The sequence below is a fragment of the Triturus cristatus genome, chromosome 4_1 (genome assembly GCF_964204655.1).
Source record: "Triturus cristatus chromosome 4_1, aTriCri1.1, whole genome shotgun sequence".
NCBI classification, from domain to species: Eukaryota; Metazoa; Chordata; class Amphibia; order Caudata; family Salamandridae; genus Triturus; species Triturus cristatus.
In genome coordinates, this window is record NC_140585.1 from 116,861,025 (window position 1) to 116,878,792 (window position 17,768).

Consider the following 17,768-nt stretch of genomic DNA (forward strand, 5'->3'; position numbering starts at 1 on the left):
GCATGGATGCATTACTTATGTCCCTCCACTGCTCATTTTTTTAGGCGCTACTCTTTTCTTGCTGTGGAAGCACTCTACCAGCAGTGTTAAAAGTACCATCGCTCGAGAGCTGGCTGGCTGGCTCTGGATAGAAGGCTACCAGTGGGAGAGGCTGGTAATTGGAATGTCTCTGCGTAAGCAGTGTTGGCAGCAAAGCATGGCACATCATTGAGGGGGAGAGCCCCGCCTACTCATAGTGTCACTCAATGAGTGCAATTTATGGAAAGGAATTTCCCATATTCATCATTCTCACCAGTATTGAACATCAGGTGTGTGATAGGTAGAGAGTGGTGTCCAACCTATGAATTCACAGTGTGGCTCATAACTATCGGGCATCCACTCCTGACTTTCCAGTACTTCATTCACAAATCCAGGTGGTGACTTGCTGTGCCTCAGGGCAAAGTCCATAATTTAATTCAGAGCATCATTCACTGTAGGCTATAGGTCAGTGCTCCAACCTCCCCTCTCCTCCTCATTCTGTCCCTGGTGCACAACATGACAACTGTTGATCCGGGCACTGCAGCCACTGCAGTGCTTAATTGGAACCGGTGATTTCTGGCGCTCGTAACCGACGCTTAGTTGTCAACAAAAGCACTTATGACAGTCTGCCACATCATGGTGCTGTATTTCTAATTTAGATATGAACACAACATTAGTTGTTTTTAATTCAACATACAATTTAAAATTACTAATACCTCCGGCCCAAGCCATTTTTAAAACTTGGGGATCTGGAATAGTCTGAAGTCACACTTAAAGGAGTGCAAAAGTCAATTTTTGTGTTGGTAGTGATACTGTCATTGGCATCGCTGGGAGGGGAAATGGGCAGTGCAAGTTACAGTGGCCTCTTGGAAAGAGTCCTGGCACTTATATTTTTACAAATAACCACTGCTTCACTGTAACCACTAGCAATCAGAACAGAGTGCCTCTAATGTAAGCACTGAAGATCTAGGCAGAGCCCCCACTCTAAGCACTGAAGAGATGCCCCAGTTGTGCCTCCACTGTAAGCAATGCAGACATATCATCCATTTGTGCCTCCCATGTAATCGCTGCTCATCCCAACAGTGCCTTCAATGTAAATGTGTTTTCATTGTAAGCAAGGTAGATCCCAGCCGTGCTTCAACTCTAAGCACTGGAGGCAGATCCCTGCAGTGCCTCTGATGTAAGCATAACAATAGACTTCAGTTTCTCAGTGTAGCTCCAAATAGTGCCTCCAGAGAATGCACCGCAGGTCACAGCAGTGTCTCCACTTTAGGCAATGCAGAAAAAACCTAGCATAGCCATTGCTTTAAGCACTGCCAATCCCTACAATGCTTCTCCTGTGAGCACTGCAGACAGATCTAGCGGTGTCTCCACTGTATGCAGAGCACATCCCATCAGTGTCCTACCTGTAAGCACTGCTCATCTGAGCGTCACCTCCACTGCTAGCACTGCAGACATCCCAGTAGTGCCTCTACTGCAATCACTGCATATTCCATTACTACCTTTACTGTAAGCACTGCAGTTCCAAATAGTGCATTTATAAGAAGTAATGCAGGTCCCAGTGGTGCCCCTACATGGCCAGACTGGTCTAAAGTGCAATCAGTCTGACAGTGACAGAAGAGCACTTGTCTGTCCAGCTCATGTGTGGGCTGTATTTGTAGATGTGTGTGGGCCTATTCAATGGTCTGGTGGGCAGTATTTTGCTATTATTTTCCAGGATATTACCAGAAACATTTCATGCAGCAAGCACAAATGTATGTAGTCTCCCCACCTCCCTGTCCCTCCCATCTGCCCTCCATCTGTTTCTTGTAGTGTTGCCACCTCCCACGCACCCCTTACCTTCGCTTGTCCGTTGTTTTGTTCTCGATCTCCTACCCTCCCTTTTTCCTTCCCATTGTCCAGACCTGCCAACTAGTGACTTTTTTATGCCGTGTGAGAAGGGAACATGAGCAAGAAGGGGTAGGGCTTAGTGCCAGCACAGCCCAAGAAACTTCTAATTGCACAGTCACCTCTCCTGACAAGTCTTCACTGCCTCTCCTCCCCTGCTGCCTAAAACCAAAATCAAAGCTTTTGAGACTGTCACTGATAGCCGCGGGAGGTTTCACACCTAGTAATGGACATCTGCTGGACTAAAACTCCAAACAATTAGCCGCAAGCTTGCGATCTTCAGAGGTCTCCAGCTAATTGTGTTCCCACCGTGTGATATCAGCTCCTCACTGGGTGACCGTGTGAAATGAGCCAATATCTTGAAACACACGGTGGTGCCGTGTGAGTGGGCAGGTCTGATTGTCTGTGGTGTTCCTCTCTCCCACCCTGCTTCTCTTCTTTTGTCCATGGTGCCACACACACATTTCTCCAATCTCCCTTAATAATAGGCACACCCCTTCTCTTAATGCCAGCATACTGCTGTTATGTGGGTGTCAGCTACGTCTTTTTTTCCACAACCCTTGCCAAAGGAGTGATTCTGAGCAAGCTTTGTATCTCATGTGCCTCAGGCCTCTGATCTTCCGAAAGAGAAATTTCTTAGCACTCACACGAAAGCTGTGTTGGGTGCTAAACAAAGCTGAACAACTGGACATTTAGATATAGGCAGATGACTCACATGTCGTTGTGGCTGGGGCCAAATTATTCAGATGCCAGGTGTAACTGCATACACTGTCTTACTGAGAGTAGAACCTTTGTCCTGCAGTTTGCTAGATTGGCTAACGGAACTATCAGGGAGTATGTGACCTGCCAGTTTAGCTGCTTTACAAGCATACTTTAGAACCTGCAGATGTTGGAGTGCGTGGCAGCCGGATGTTACTATCTGGCAGGTCCAGTTCAGACTCATATACTGATCCTGAGGTAGATTTACGCCTTCGGATTGACACTTTTCTTCTTTCAGCCATGCAATGTTAGACTAGGCCCATATAGCCTTCTCCACTCTAAATAGGGCATCCTATGTCATGGAAGTCATTTAGAAACAGAAATATCATTATAATTACTCATAAACACTACCTTAAATTTACCCCACTCCTTCTTTAAGCAAGCCTAAATATAGTACTGAGCAAGGTGTCGGACCTGAGCACTACTTTGATGAAAGGTAAAGAAGACGCAGTTCATGAACAGCAGTAATATTTATTTGAGGTGGTACAGAGAGCCGTCCCAAAGTGTACAAGGCACAAGCAGCAACTGCCACTGACAGAACTTTCAGGGCAGTATGTCTGCTAACACTCTAGGTGACATCATGGAACATTCACAGGCAGAGACCTGTGAGGCACATCACCACACCTCCCCCTTTGATAAAATAAGTCTAAGATAGCAGAAAAAGGAAAATATACATAAAAGAAAAAGAAGGGTTAGTAAAATCAGAAAACAAAAAGAATATCCAAGTAATAGAACTTAGACAAAGCATTGTAAAGCTTAAACATTGTCTTGTAATTTTGGTGGTCTAACATGAACCCTGGTGCTCTTCCTAACACCATCCCCCTTGAAACATTTTGGTCGACCTTAGCATCTTCGGAATGAATACAAGGTTCTTTGGCAACACGAGAAGTGCTCCACCAATTTCCATTAGACAACTTAACAGCGTTCTTATGGATGTCTACAATTTGTTGTGAATCTAAAAATTTAGAAAAATCTTTTCTTACTGAGATGGGGTTTTTGATTCTGACCCAGTCTTCAACACTGAGTCTGTGAGTTTCTTTCATGGTAGCGAATTGATGATGGTTGGAACAAACTTCAGTGAAAGCTTTCTTGGCAGATTCCCACAAACACCTCATGTCACAACCTTGATGAAAGGATTTAACCATCCAAAAGGGATGTACTTGAGAGGAAGCTTTTCTGCCCTCATCAATTCGAAAGGAAAAAAATAGGTAGCAACATGAGGTGAAGTGCGATATGACCAGACAAGATCCTTCACGGCTTGAAAAACACAACACTTGGATCTAAAGGCTGCCTGCACACACTCCACTACAACCCTGTTAAATCTCTCAGCTTTGCCATTACTTTGTGGATGGTAAAGTGGAGTCCTGGTGTGTTTGATGCCACAAGAATATAGAAATGAATTAATTTCATGTGAAACAAGTTGAACACCGTTGTCGGTTAAAATTTCCTCAGGATAACCCTCCCTGAGAAAGATGGCATTCAAACAGTTGATGACATTCTTTGAATTGGGTGTAGTAATAGATTCAACTTCCACCCACCTGGATAGGTGGTCAATGAGAACTAAGAAGTATTTAGAGTTGGAAGGAAGAACATGAAACGGTCCCAGGAAATCCATACCAAGTTTTTGCCAAGCTCTGCCAGGAGGGGGTACAGGTGATTCAACCGCACCTTCGAGTACAAGGACTTTGTCGCTGGCATTACAGCGTGAACATTGCCTTACCAATTCATCAATTTGGGTGTCCATTCTAGGCCACCAGAAGCCGGTCCTGACTTTCCTTTTTGTAATGGTTGTTCCAAGGTGGCCAGAATGTGCGGCTAGAATGATCTTTTCTCGATAGCAAGAAGGAGGAATAAGTTTGTCACCTCTGACTACTTTTCCACCTTCCACTGAAAGTTCATCAGCTACTTTCCAGAACATTTGTAGATCGGGTGAGAGACACCTTTCTTTTGGCCAGCCTTTCTTAATTAAAGATGCAACTTCTTTGAGAATGGGATCCTTGTCAATCTGAATAATCCAGTCTTCTTCTGCAAAAGACAAGTTATCTTGACCAATAACTGCTACAAAACACTCTTCTACTTCAGCTTCCCAATCTTGTTCATCGGTGTCAGAAATGGGAAGTCTTGAACGCCAGTCCGCTCAACAGGTTTTTCCTCCAGGAATATACAGGAGTTTTGCAGATAATCGCGCTAAGCATGCAGTGGTGCGTTTGACATTTTTGCCGTAGAGAATGTCAACCAGAGGACGATGGTCAGTCTTGAGGATGAAGCATCTGCCCCAAATATATGGTTTGAATTTTCCAATGCTCCATACACAGTCTAAAAGTTCTTTTTCAATAACGGAATATTTCTGTTCAACAGGACGAAGTGTACTGGATGCAAACCTCACTGTGTGCTCCTTCCCATCAGCATATTGCGAGAGAACAGCTCCCAGGCCATACTCAGAAGCCTCAACAGTGACAATGGTTTGTTTTCCTCCTACAAAGGCTTGCAGAGCAGGGGCTTGAACTATATTGTCTTTGATGGACTGGAAACCTTTTTGACACTCTTCAGACCATACATAAGTTGTTCCTTTCTTCAGTAACACCCTGAAACATTCGGTGGTCTTGGCAAAGTCTTTCATAAACTTAGAATAGAATTCACAGAGACCAAGAAAGGACATGAGCTGTTACTTATTTTGGGGAGAAGGTGCATCAACTATGCTCCTTATTAGACCTGGTCTGGGTTTAATGCCACGTTCGGAGATGGCACGGCCTAAGTACTCGATCTCCTTCACTTTGAAGATACAGTTACTTTTTTGTAGGGGGACCCCTCTGTATGCTAGAACGTTGAATACCTGATCAATGATAGAATCATGCTCGGCTTCAGTTTTAGTGAATATGATAATGTCGTCTTGGAAAACAATAACATGAGGATTGTGATGAAACATCTCACTCATTAACCTTTGAAATATGGCTGCAGCCGAGGCATGACCAAAAGGGAGATGGCAAAATTGATATACTGCATCTGGAGTAACAAAAGCTGTGAGGTGTCGGGACTGAGGATCTAGTTCAGCTTGATTGTAGACTGCTTTAAGATCGAGTTTTGTGTACCACGAGTAGGAACCTACCTTGGCAATAAGATCTTCAATGCGAGGAAGGGGAAAACCATCAACCCAGATAGCTTCGTTAAGGCTCCTCAAGTCAACACACATCCTCAGATCCCCAGACCTCTTCTTGGCCAAAACAATGGGAGAAAGCCAGAGAGTGGACTCGACTTTTTCGATTATGCCTTGGTCACATGAAGCTTGTAAATGTTTGGAGGGATCACCTCTAATGCTTAACGGTGCATTACACAGTGTATGCTTGATGGGTATTGCATTTTCCTTTATTCTAATGAAGTGTTGGAAATTTGTAATTTTGCCTAGACGGTCTTCAAAATTTTTACTGTACTTGTGTTCCCAAGTACTCGCCATTTGAGTACTGGACAGCAAGCCAACATTTTTAGTGGGAGAAGAGTGATTATGGTTGGATTGATGGTCAATGAAAACTGGGTTGGGTAAACCAGGTTTGATAGTTAGACCAAACTCAGCCTGATGGATAAGACCAATTACATTAATCCCACGTTTAGCCAGCTACAGCTTGCCATTAATGACTACTTCAAACACACTTATTGTAGCCCAGAAGTAGCATAGCAAATCAATCCTACTACCTTCAAAGGCTACTATAAGAATGTCAGGAGGTATTAAACACTTAGTAGACCAAAATTTCATGTACTTGTCTTGGGATACAATAGTGATGAGTCTCAATGTTAACTTCAATTTCGGGATCAGGAATGTGTTGTGTAGAGCATTTATCGGAACAGTTCTTGACTACTACAACATACTCTTGATTCGTGACATCATCATCAAATTGTTTATCACAATCATGGAGTACACATCTTACACTTCTTTTTCCTCCCATAGAAACTTTTGTAAAATGACCTATTTTACCACATTGTCCACACTGTTGATTGATAGCGGGACAGTTTTTGAAAGAAGAAATATGAATGGATGACCCACGTCTATAACAACTTATTTTGTAGTTAGACTGTCTGTTGGGTGTATAGGTTTTTCCACCTTTGTTTGGAGTAAAATTCCTCCCACCCCTAGATATGTAACATGCTCTAGAGATGTTAGGGAGAGACGGGTAGAAGAAGAAGGAGCTTTAGTGGTGACCACACCAGAAATACTAGAATTAGATAATGCAGATTCAAGTTGCTTAGCATCGTCCATAGAATTTTCAATACTCTTGGCAATGTCCACTGCTTCACCTAGAGTGGGATCTTTACAAGTAAGTAATTTCTCTTGGATCTTTTTGCAGTAGCAACGTGCAATGAGTTGATCTCTTACAAGTTGAGAAGTAAAATAGTAAAAATCACATTTTGCAGCAAGGACTTTTAAAGCTGTAATGAAAGTGTTTACACTTTTGTTGGGTTTTTGCGTTCGTGTAAAAAATTTGTATCTGTGTACTACAATGTTTTTTGTTTTAGTGAAATACTTGTCCAATTGCAATGCAGCTAGGTCAAATTCATCAGGGTCCTCTCCTTCAGGTGGTTCAAAAGGAGGTATATGATCAAACACATTTTGACCCTCAACTCCCAAGTGATAATACGTAAGATTCTTCTTCCTTTCGGGTCTAAACCTTTGACCACCAATTGCACCCAAGTATGCTTTGAAGGATCTAATCCATAGTTTCCATTCAAGTTGCGGTTCTCCAGGTTCCTGTAAAAAAAGTGCAGGAGCTGTAACGCTCTGCATGTCTGTGAAGAGGAGAAAAAACAAAATCAGCCAAGAAGAAGTTTGCGGAGAGAGAACCAGAACAAGAGAGAAGAAGAAAAGAAAGAGAAAAACAGAAGAAGAGAAAAAGAAAAAAAAAACTGGATATAGGAATAAGAAAAGAAGAGAAAAAAATATAGTGTGATAAGTTCTGTGGAAGAACAATGTAATACACTGAATGATAATGAAGAAAATTGTGAAATCCACAATTGGACCACAGGATGGCAGTCTCGTTTTATGGTGGTATTAGAGAGTTGATAACTATGTGTGTCAGTGTAAATTAAAGACAAATGATGAAAAATTTTGTGCGTATCAACGAACTATAAAGTAAATAATAGTATTGACACACAAAAGAGCTGTGCGTGTCAGCGCAGAAATGTTGAAGAAGGATTTTCTTTTGAAGCAAATACGTAATGCCAGATATATGGATGTTCCCCTCAGCCAGTCACAAATCAGCCGGAAATGTAAGGCGGATGTCCCACCTTCAACGATGTCCTCTTTACTTTTCTCCTGCTCAAACCAGGAAGATCGAAGGAAATGTGGATGACTCGACACACAAAAGTAAGTGCTGTGTGTGTCAGAGCGTGAAAGTAAAGCCTTCCGGGAAAGGCAGCACTCCATGGCTGAAGCTGGCAAAGGAAATTTATAGCAGAAGGAGGAGGCTTTCATGAAAGGACACTTGAAATGCAGTCTTAGTGCTTGCACGGCTTTGTGAAGAGGCTGGGTTGCTAGGCAACAGCTCGTGAAGACAACGCGTGGGACTGGAGCAAGAGAGTCCAGCTCGTGGAACTGCGCGTTAACAAAGCGTTGATGAAGTCAGTGAAACGCTGCAGCTTAAATGTACAGAAATATGTAGAAAGCCTTAAACATTCTTCTCTTTTAATGTCGAGGAACATAGACACACAGCAGGAGTATCATGAGTCAGCAGGAAACGCTCCAGTCAAGTTTTAGAAAGAGCTCAGAGAAAATCCCTCGCAGCAATTAGAAGTACAGTTCATGAGCTGGGAAGCTGTATGAAAATGGGTACGGCTCTCTGTACTAGTTCACTCAGGAGTGCCTAGGGTAGGGGAATGGTTTACTCACAGCTGCACTCCGATAAATTAGACAATAAATACTTGAATTGAGGGCCACGAATATCATCAGTAAGTGGAGATTTAAATGTAAATTGAAGTATTTGTATAGCGCACAGCTACCCGGAGGCATCCCAGCACTTGTACTCATACCGCTGTGGAACCCTTCCTGGTTTTTCCTATGAGATGTCCACTCCTGGGCACCCCAAGGTGAAAGCCAGGCATCCTTTGCGCTGTGGGGGCCGTTGTGGAGATTAAGCAAGCTATTGCCAAGAGTTGCAGAGTGGGAACCATGATTAGAATAGGCACCGAGGCGAGAATTAACAGGTCCAGTGAATTTAAGTCCAAGAGCCGCCGAGGCGGGAATTGAACCCTAGTACAGGCCAGACTTCTGCATCAGGGTCTGCCGCTCTAACCATTGAGCCACACTTCTCCACTGAGATGGCAGTGGATGGATCCCATCTTCTGTCGCCACTGATGAAAGGTGAAGGAGACGCAGTTCATGAACAGCAGTAATGCTTATTGGAGTTGGTACAGAGAGCCGTCCCAAAGAGTACAAGGCACAAGCAGCAACTGCCACTGACAGAACATTCAGGGCAAGATGCCTGCTAACACTCTAGGTGACATTATGGAACACTCACAGGCACATCACCACATACTTCCTACTTGTTTTTGCTGGGAATTCTATAATATCTTTGTCACCCTTGTTACCTGCTGCTTTCAGTCCAGCCTGCACCTCGTTGATAGGGATTAAGACACAGTGGTTCTGATCCTAGCTGTCCGCACCTCCCTAATTCGTCCTTTGGGTCACCATGATAAAAGCGGGGCACTCTCTGCTTACTATCCCACTAGTGAGAGGAAATCAGGTTGCCCCTCTTCTGTCTCTGCAGCTTTGTGTGCCCTGAGAATGCGTACAGCATGTCTACTTTTAGGCAGGAGTTGATATTCATCTTTGTAAATGTGCTCTACCATGCCTCTCATCCTATAGCCACTGTTCCTAATGACGATCTCACAGCTCTGTGTTAGTGTGGCAATTAGGCTGTCCCCATCAAGAGGGTCTTCCATCTTCCACTACACCATGTTCTTCCTTCTCACAGACAAGGGGGTCCAGCAATAATTCTTTAAATATATGGCTGTGCATCTCCTCCATTTACCATTTAGTATTGGAGTTCCAGTGGAGCATCAATCATTTCATTAGTGATTTAAACTGGAGGACTGCATTTGTTTACGGTTAGAGCCTGATGGTAGCTCTTTCCAGAATGCACCTATTTATGTAAAGCATTCAATTGATAGATATCTTTCATAGGAATGCATTTTCATCTTTAGAGCATCACAGAATTGTGAGGGAACCTAGAAAAAAGAGACCACTGAAACCACATGCATGACCTTGCCATAGCTTTTTCAGATTGCCTATGAGTGACATTTCCATTGTTTTATTGTATGTATTGTATGAGTGGCATTCCACTGTCCAATGTGTGACACTTCAAATGATACATCTTTAATATAAATAGATAAATATAACAAATTACCCTCTTTGGGCAACAAGACACTCTCACTCTAAAAAGCCTTGAAATGGCTTCAGCACGCCTGAAATAGAAGGTCAGTAACATGAGCAGACTGTAAATATCTGTGGCACAATGAGAGTAAAAAATAAACTGGACTTTCGGAGGAAGTACTTACATTTTTTTAAAGTTGTATCAGCAATATGAATCAGCCAGCTTATTTAAATACACAAAGTATACCTAGATGTGAAATACTACTGCTATACAAATAGAAAAGACATGTATATCCAGTAATTAAATGCAATCCAGACTAAGTATAACGTTTTCCCATTGGAGAGAATAGCAAATAAGAAGACAAACAAACTTCTATGGATAATAGCACAATCAATAGAACAATCAAAGCAACCACTGTGAGGACGTACAGGAACCAGGGACTGTTCTAACATCCTACATTTAAGGAACTTCAAACCTGTGACTAAATTTATAATAAAATAACACACAAAGCTAACAGCTTAACTTGTGCTTCCATGTGACTAGGATGGAGAATATCTTTAAGATGCTTCATAACAAGGTTTGTTACTTTGAAAAATTAACATAAAAGACAGGGTTTTATGCCGAGACAAACTGTAATGAAATATGTTTTTATTCCTTGTTCTTCTTGAAAATTGACATTGCTCATCAACAGAGTATGGCTACTTTTGAAAGAAGGAAGAACATGCTACTCGGAGTGCCAAGTACAGTGAATTCACTCTCAATGGAATGTCAAAGTACTTTACCCCACTCTGGTGAATCCCCACTTTCAACCATTTTCCTGAACTTCACAAGCACAAGAATGTGGGACTGTCATTCTTCTGATGTGAGAATAGGTTTGCTGGCACTCGAAGAACTAAAGAATTATTGTACAACATCAACATGGAATGCCCTACTCAATAGTACAACAATAAGCATGATCATGCTGTTGGAGAGGAGGTAAATGGCTGAGTCTTCCCTTTGTGGCAAGAGGTTACAACTGAGAAACACAGATAACAAAGTCAAAAAGAATACACAGTAAACTTAAGCCTTAATGTTCTTAAATTACTGATCAATTCTAATGAATCTGGCCCTGATAGCTTTCTTACTATCAGTTGTTGCCAAGAAGTGCACACATGGAGTATCAAAATGTTTGTTACTCTGTTTTCAGGGTTTCAGTTGTGAAGAACCTGAATAACCAGCCACAACACAGCAATGAAGCCTGCTATTCTCCTTCTGTTCCTTGGAGTCTATGTGTGCTCAAGTGAGTAGAGTTTTTATCTATCAATCATTAAATGTGGGCTTCCGATAGGGTTTGGGTAGTTCCAGTTGTGGGAATTCGATGGATCATTTGGAAATTGTACTGGTCTGTTGGATTGTATTTTAAAATACTTGACCAGTCATTAGAATTTTGAAAGTCCAAACACAGATTAATTCAGTGCTTACTTTGTAGGTTTTAAGTGTTGGTTGCTATTTTTCTGCCTAGACATCATTGCACAAAAAATAGTGCAACAGAATTTTGGACACAAGGAGGTCAAAGGATAGGGGTGAAGAAGGTGTGGGAGTGAGATGGTCTGTAATCCTGTTTGAGTAGCAAGGGAGATTGTTGATATGAATTACATCTCAGCACCGCACAATGCCATTATCTATAGAGCTGCACATAACCAGGGCTCATTACAGTATGAGGAACCTGAACTACTGTCTCTGTCATATGTGCATGATGTTTTATACACATTTTAGAAAACAGTGCACAGGAGGCTTTCTGGCAGATATAGAGCATGCTATTAATGTTCGCAAAGGGGTCTGTCAAGGAACAAAATCAAATCACTTTTCCTTCCTCAAGGGACATTCTTAACGGCATTTAAATACAAGGGCATTCTTCATATTTTATCCCATTTAATGTGATGGACGTATGCCCAACAATAACTCAAATCTGTGGTGAATACACAGGATGAGATGGATACATCAAATAACTAGCAACACAAAAAGATGATGGATAGAATGGGGAACATTGTCAAGCATTCACCCCAGTCACAGATTTGGGTTTAATTCATCACTCTTTTGCTCGCCACACTAGCCCAGTTCTGACCCAGCCATATGCAAATCATTCTTGACCCTGATCACCATGGGAACATGCCAGTCCAGCCTGAATTGCCTGGCCAGGTCCTCTCTCAAACAAAAAACAAGCATTCTGGGACCGGTTTCGGGGTATCACCCCTCATCAGTCAGGCTAGCTTGAAATCCAGTGGCATAACAAGCACAGGACCTACATCTTGGCAGACCCTTGCCACTATGGGGCTCAGCAGTTCAGATTGGAGAAACTGGTTTGCATATGGCTGAGTCCAAACTGGGGTGGCATGGCGAGCACAAAAACAACATATCTGTGACTGGGGGTGACTGTTTGACAATGTAGCATTCTGTCCATCATCTTTTTGTGTTGCTATAGTCTCCTTAAGTAGGAAGTGTATGCCCAAGCATGGGTCCGTGCTCACTTTGCCACTGGATTCAAGCTAGCCTGGCTGATGAAGGGGGTCATACCCCGAAACAGGTCTCAGGATGCTTTCCAGTCCAGGGAAGACCTGGCCTGGCAGTTCGGGCTGGACTGTTCCCATGAGGAGTAGCAGGTAGAAGACTGATTTGCATGTGACTGGGTGCTACCTGGAGTGGCATCGTGAGCAAAACAACTATGGATTTAACCCAGAGTTGTGACTGGGGGTGAATGTTTGACAATATTCAGCACTCCATGTATCATCTACTTTATTTTGCTACATCACCTATCTCTCTTTTATGGGAAACTCTTGTGCCAGCACCAGGAGATCCCCTGCTACCTATCTATCACCAGAATCTCTTCCACTCTAGATGAGCAAACGTTGCAGGCTGACACACAAATTATATCTTAATATGTTCTATCCACTGCAGGGCAGGTATGTCTGAACTCAAAGCTTCTCTTTTCCTTTCAAATGAAAGATTTAAATCTATCATTTTCCCTGGTGCCTTCATCCCATGCAGATTCCAAACAAGAATCATAGCATGGCTGTTTCAGCCTGGCTTGACCATCTGATCCATGAACCAAATTAATCCTCCTCTTGAAAACACAAGTTTTAGTTTCCCACATGTCTGCCTGGGCAGGGGTTGAAATGTGCTAGATCTCCAGAAACATGAACATTTTGCTAAATCTACATAGATAAAAGGAACACGATTTCACCACATGGCCAAGGGCCTGAGTTCACCTGCAGACAACTCAACACTCTTCTTTTAACTCCCATGGGGTGGTGGAAAGGTGGTTAATTGCAGAATGTCCATCACCACTGCTGTTAATATGAAATGTCATAGAACACCACCAATATCTCTAGATAGACTGCCTGTGAATGTGGCAAAGTATCCAGGAAAGGAACACTTGATGACGCCGCCCACAAGCTCCCTTCCAGCACTTCTTGCGCCCTGTTACGAGAGGACTACCAAAGATCTGCCCCTGAAGGATGATGAAACCCACTGGCCTACAAGCAGCAACCTTATTTGTCACAGAATAAACATAGATTAAGGAGCAGGATGGTGCATCCCAAGCAGTATGGGCACAGAATATTGAGTCTTTAATTTCATGCTACCTTAATATTGTTTCAAAACTATGTATCACCAAAACAGCAACAAGAGAAGAATAGATGGATAAGAATATGTTTGCTAGACTTTAGTCTACATACATATTCCTTGATGATTTATATATCTCCAAAGTACGCAGATTTAGAGTGAAGAATAATAAACGTAGACTTTCCTAAAAATATTTACCTTCATTACATTTTGTTTGTTGATATTATTGCTACAATATTTTAATAGTACAATAATAAACTAGATATTTTGGCATACAGTGATCTTAAACGCCGACGGAAGCACTTTAGGCAGAGAGAACCCAACCAGATGGGGATCACCTAAATGGGATGGGATGACCTTTGCCAGGGGCATGGGGGTGGAGGCGAGGGCCGGGGGCTCCCCTTCCAGCTTTAAATGATCCCAGCAGTGTCTATGTCAATAGCATACACCCATCCCCTTCTTTCGGCATCAGTGATTTAGGTATTTGCTTCTTCCCACAATTGCTGCAGCTGCACACAGGTGTTGTACCACACATCTCTATGATGTCCCTCGAAAGAGCGCGCAAATAGAGCAGAACCTCAGGTCATTACTACATGACACTCTGAATGAAATCGTTCCTGGAGAGTCAGAACTCAACTAAAAGAATGTGATACCTCAGGTTGACTTCAAAGTCAGAGGAAGCAACAATCAGTTACCAGATACCCTGGGCACTGAGAAGCATGCCCACATCTCATGTCAGGAGGAATAACAATATTCTTCCTTTTTGCCTCCCCTATTGTAAAATGTGACACCATTAAGCTGCAGTTCAGCCCAGTACGCTCACAAATAGATTGAGTTTATCACTAAGGGGCAGATTTATGTATGATTTGCGCCTTATTTACGCCGCCGTTGCGTCACTTTTGTGACGCAGCAGCGGCGCAAATCCTGCGCCATGGTGCGGGGTATTTACAACGTGACGCATCTGGGAGATGCGTCACGTTGTAAATCCCTGCGCCACATGTAGGCGTTCCAGGGCAGGTGGGGGCGTTCCGGCGCAGGAACGCCTCCTAAAAGTGGCTGAGTGAAATCTACAAGATTTCACTCAGTCACTTTTGAGCCCATGCTGCATCAAAACCCTGCGCCTGCTTGAAGCAGGCGTAAGGATTGACGCAGCATTGTGCAGATAGGGCACCCCAGAGCCTTGCTGGAGCTGCGTCGCGCTTGCGACGCAACTCCAGCAATGCGCCACTTTTACAGCACAGATTCGTGACGCATCTGTGCCGTTTTTGCCCCATGGTGCGCCACATTATAAATGCGGCGCATCCATGATGGTGGAGCTGGGGCGCAACATAACTGGCGCATCCCTGCTGATATGCAGGGATGCGTCAGTTATTATAAATATGCCCCTAAATGTTTTACTCCTTGCGCACTAATAATATTAATATTTGAACTTCATTCACAACTCCATCAGAAAAGGCAAATACAACAGGTTTAGTTCTAATCTAATATTTATTTAAAGTCAGCCCTCTATATGGGTGGCTTCCTTAGTCCTACTAATGACATGCACAGGCACAGATTTGAGTTATATTTGTGCTTAGAAACACAATACTAGCATGGAATGTCTATAACAATCATGTGCTGCAAAAGTAAACACAAATGCTTACAGAGATGCCACTCTGTCAGTACAACTGAACTCTTTCTTTCCTCGTAGGGCAGCTGATGAGGTCTGGCAGGGCAGCTTGACTTCATGAATGCATCACCAAGGTAGAGAAAGCTAAACGAGTAAAAAGGTGGTGCATGCAGCAGATTGGGGATGAGGCTGATGAGGAAAGAAAAAACACATGCAAAATCAATACATCTCCTGTGGTATGGGAGCTGAATGCCATCTGATGTATTGTGACATGCACGCTGCCAGCCCACCTGCTGCTGATCTGTTACTTCCAGATCAAAGTTAGATTAAGAAGAATATTAGAAGAGGAATGAGCATGACAACAAATGGCATTTTCCCATGCCCATTAAAGATTTTATATAAAACCAGTGTACTGGCTCTATGATGTATCTGCAACTCACTTGCCTTCTCTAGAGCTTGACCTCAGTGATTGGGCATGAGAAATTTTGCAGGCCCACCCTCATCTCTGTCGTCTCATGCAGTCTTCCACAGTCTTCCATCTACTAGTCAGCACCCAGCAGGCCACCTTCATCTCTATCGTCCTGCATCTACTAGTCAGCACCCATCAGGCCTCCTTCATCTCTATCATCCTTCATCTACTAGTCAGCACCCAGCAGGTCACCTTCATCTCCATCGTCCTTCATCTACAAGTCAGCTCCCAGCAGGCCACCTTCATCTCTATCATCCTTCATCTTCTAGTCAGCACCCAGCAGGCCCACCTTCATCTCTATCGTCCTTCATCACCAAGTCAGCACCCAGCAGGCCACCTTCATCTCTGTCACTCTTCATCTACTAGTCTCACCCAGAAGGCCACCTTCATCTCTATCCTCCTTCATCTACAAGTCAGCACCCAGCAGGCCACCTTCATCTCTGTCGCTCTTCATCTACTAGTCTCACCCAGAAGGCCACCTTCATCTCTATCCTCCTTCATCTACGAGTCAGCACCCAGCAGGCCACCTTCATCTCTGCCGTCCTTCATCTGCTAGTCAGCACCCAGCAGGTCACCTTCATCTCCATCCTCCTCCATCTACTAGTCAGCACCCAGCAGGCCACCTTCATCTCCATCATCCTTCATCTACTAGTCAGCACCCAGCGGACCACCTTCATCTCTGTCGTCCTTCATCTACTAGTCAGCACCCAGCAGGTCACCTTCATCTCCATCATCCTTCATCTACCAGTCATCACCCAGCAGGCCACCTTCATCTCTTTCGTCCTTCATCTACTAGTCAGCACCCAGCGGACCACCTTCATCTCTAGTACCCTTCATCTACTAGTCAGCACCCAGCAGGTCACCTTCATCTCCATCATCCTTCATCTACTAGTCAGCACCCAGCAGGCCCTGCCATTCCTTCCTCTTCTTACTGAATAAAATTGTAGAAGAAAGCACATTTGCTTGAAATATTCATGACTAAATGAAAACACTTTTTGTGTGTGTACCTTACAAGATGGTAGGCAGATGGTCTCGCGTTCTGCAGGGGTTCTTACAGTAGCGTGAGGCAGTATGAGTGAGCCAAGGTGTAGTGCGTGTTCCACAGTCTGACATTGACAGCAGAGTGGTGAACTCCGGGGTTAGTTGGAGTACTTACACAAAGGTATCTTTCTCTGCAACCTGCCACTATCTAGTGCTGCAGCTACAGCTTGCATATTAGCTGTAACAAGCTACCCCTCGCTCTGAAAGGAGATAGCCACAAATGAAACAGATCCCAAGCCATTTCGACCCATCAATGTAAAACCACCATTCCAAACGCTGCAGAATACCCCTGTGAACTGATACAAACTGTGATGGAACTTGTCAAACAAGCAATGGCTGAAGAATGTAGTACGCAAAGTTTATTCTAAAAATTAATAAATAAATCAAAATAAATATATCAATAATTAAAAATGATTATGGTCACAACTACAGTGATCAAATCTTAAACAATTATACACAAAAAACACACTGCAGCAGAATAATTCACCATAAACACTTACATTCATAGTGACTTGTTTGCAAATTATAAGTGAATAAATAGCTATTCTTAATTTTTTTTAATGCAGCCATTAAATGGCTATAAAATATTAAAATAGAGCTACATGGCTTTACATATTGTTCTACAAGCACCATCCCCAAAAAGTTATCGCAAAACTATTCTTCTTCGATTTAGCAGCTCCACATTTATACAAACTATGTGCTCACCTGCCTTAAAACAGAGACAAAACATCTGAGTCTCCTCCAGCTTAATCCAAGCTCCTTTAAACTGTAAGATTGGGATGAATAAAAGCCCATGGCATCATTTAAGGTGTGGCATGTGGGCCACTGACTATCAGGATGGTGGTGGTCAGTAGTACCTCCATCACACTGGTTGGACACCTGCCAGCCATATCTAGAGGTCCCAGTTGGCCCTCTGGCGATCTCCGTGCCTTCACAGGATCCACCACCATGGTAGCTCCTGTGAAGGGCACATGCAGTTTTAGAGCATGTGTTCCCAAGTGTCACCTGCCTGTGAAGAACAGAAAAA

At 43.3% G+C, this 17,768-nt stretch overlaps 1 long non-coding RNA gene across 1 annotated transcript in view; it reads left to right on the plus strand.

Moving 5' to 3' along the window:
* Positions 1–17,768, plus strand: part of LOC146844086 (uncharacterized) — a 53,954-nt gene that overhangs the window by 5,494 nt on the left and 30,692 nt on the right. Inside the window, exon 2 of the long non-coding RNA XR_014981130.1 lies at positions 11,209–11,301. This is a non-coding gene — a long non-coding RNA (uncharacterized LOC146844086). The remainder of the gene's footprint in view (positions 1–11,208; positions 11,302–17,768) is intronic.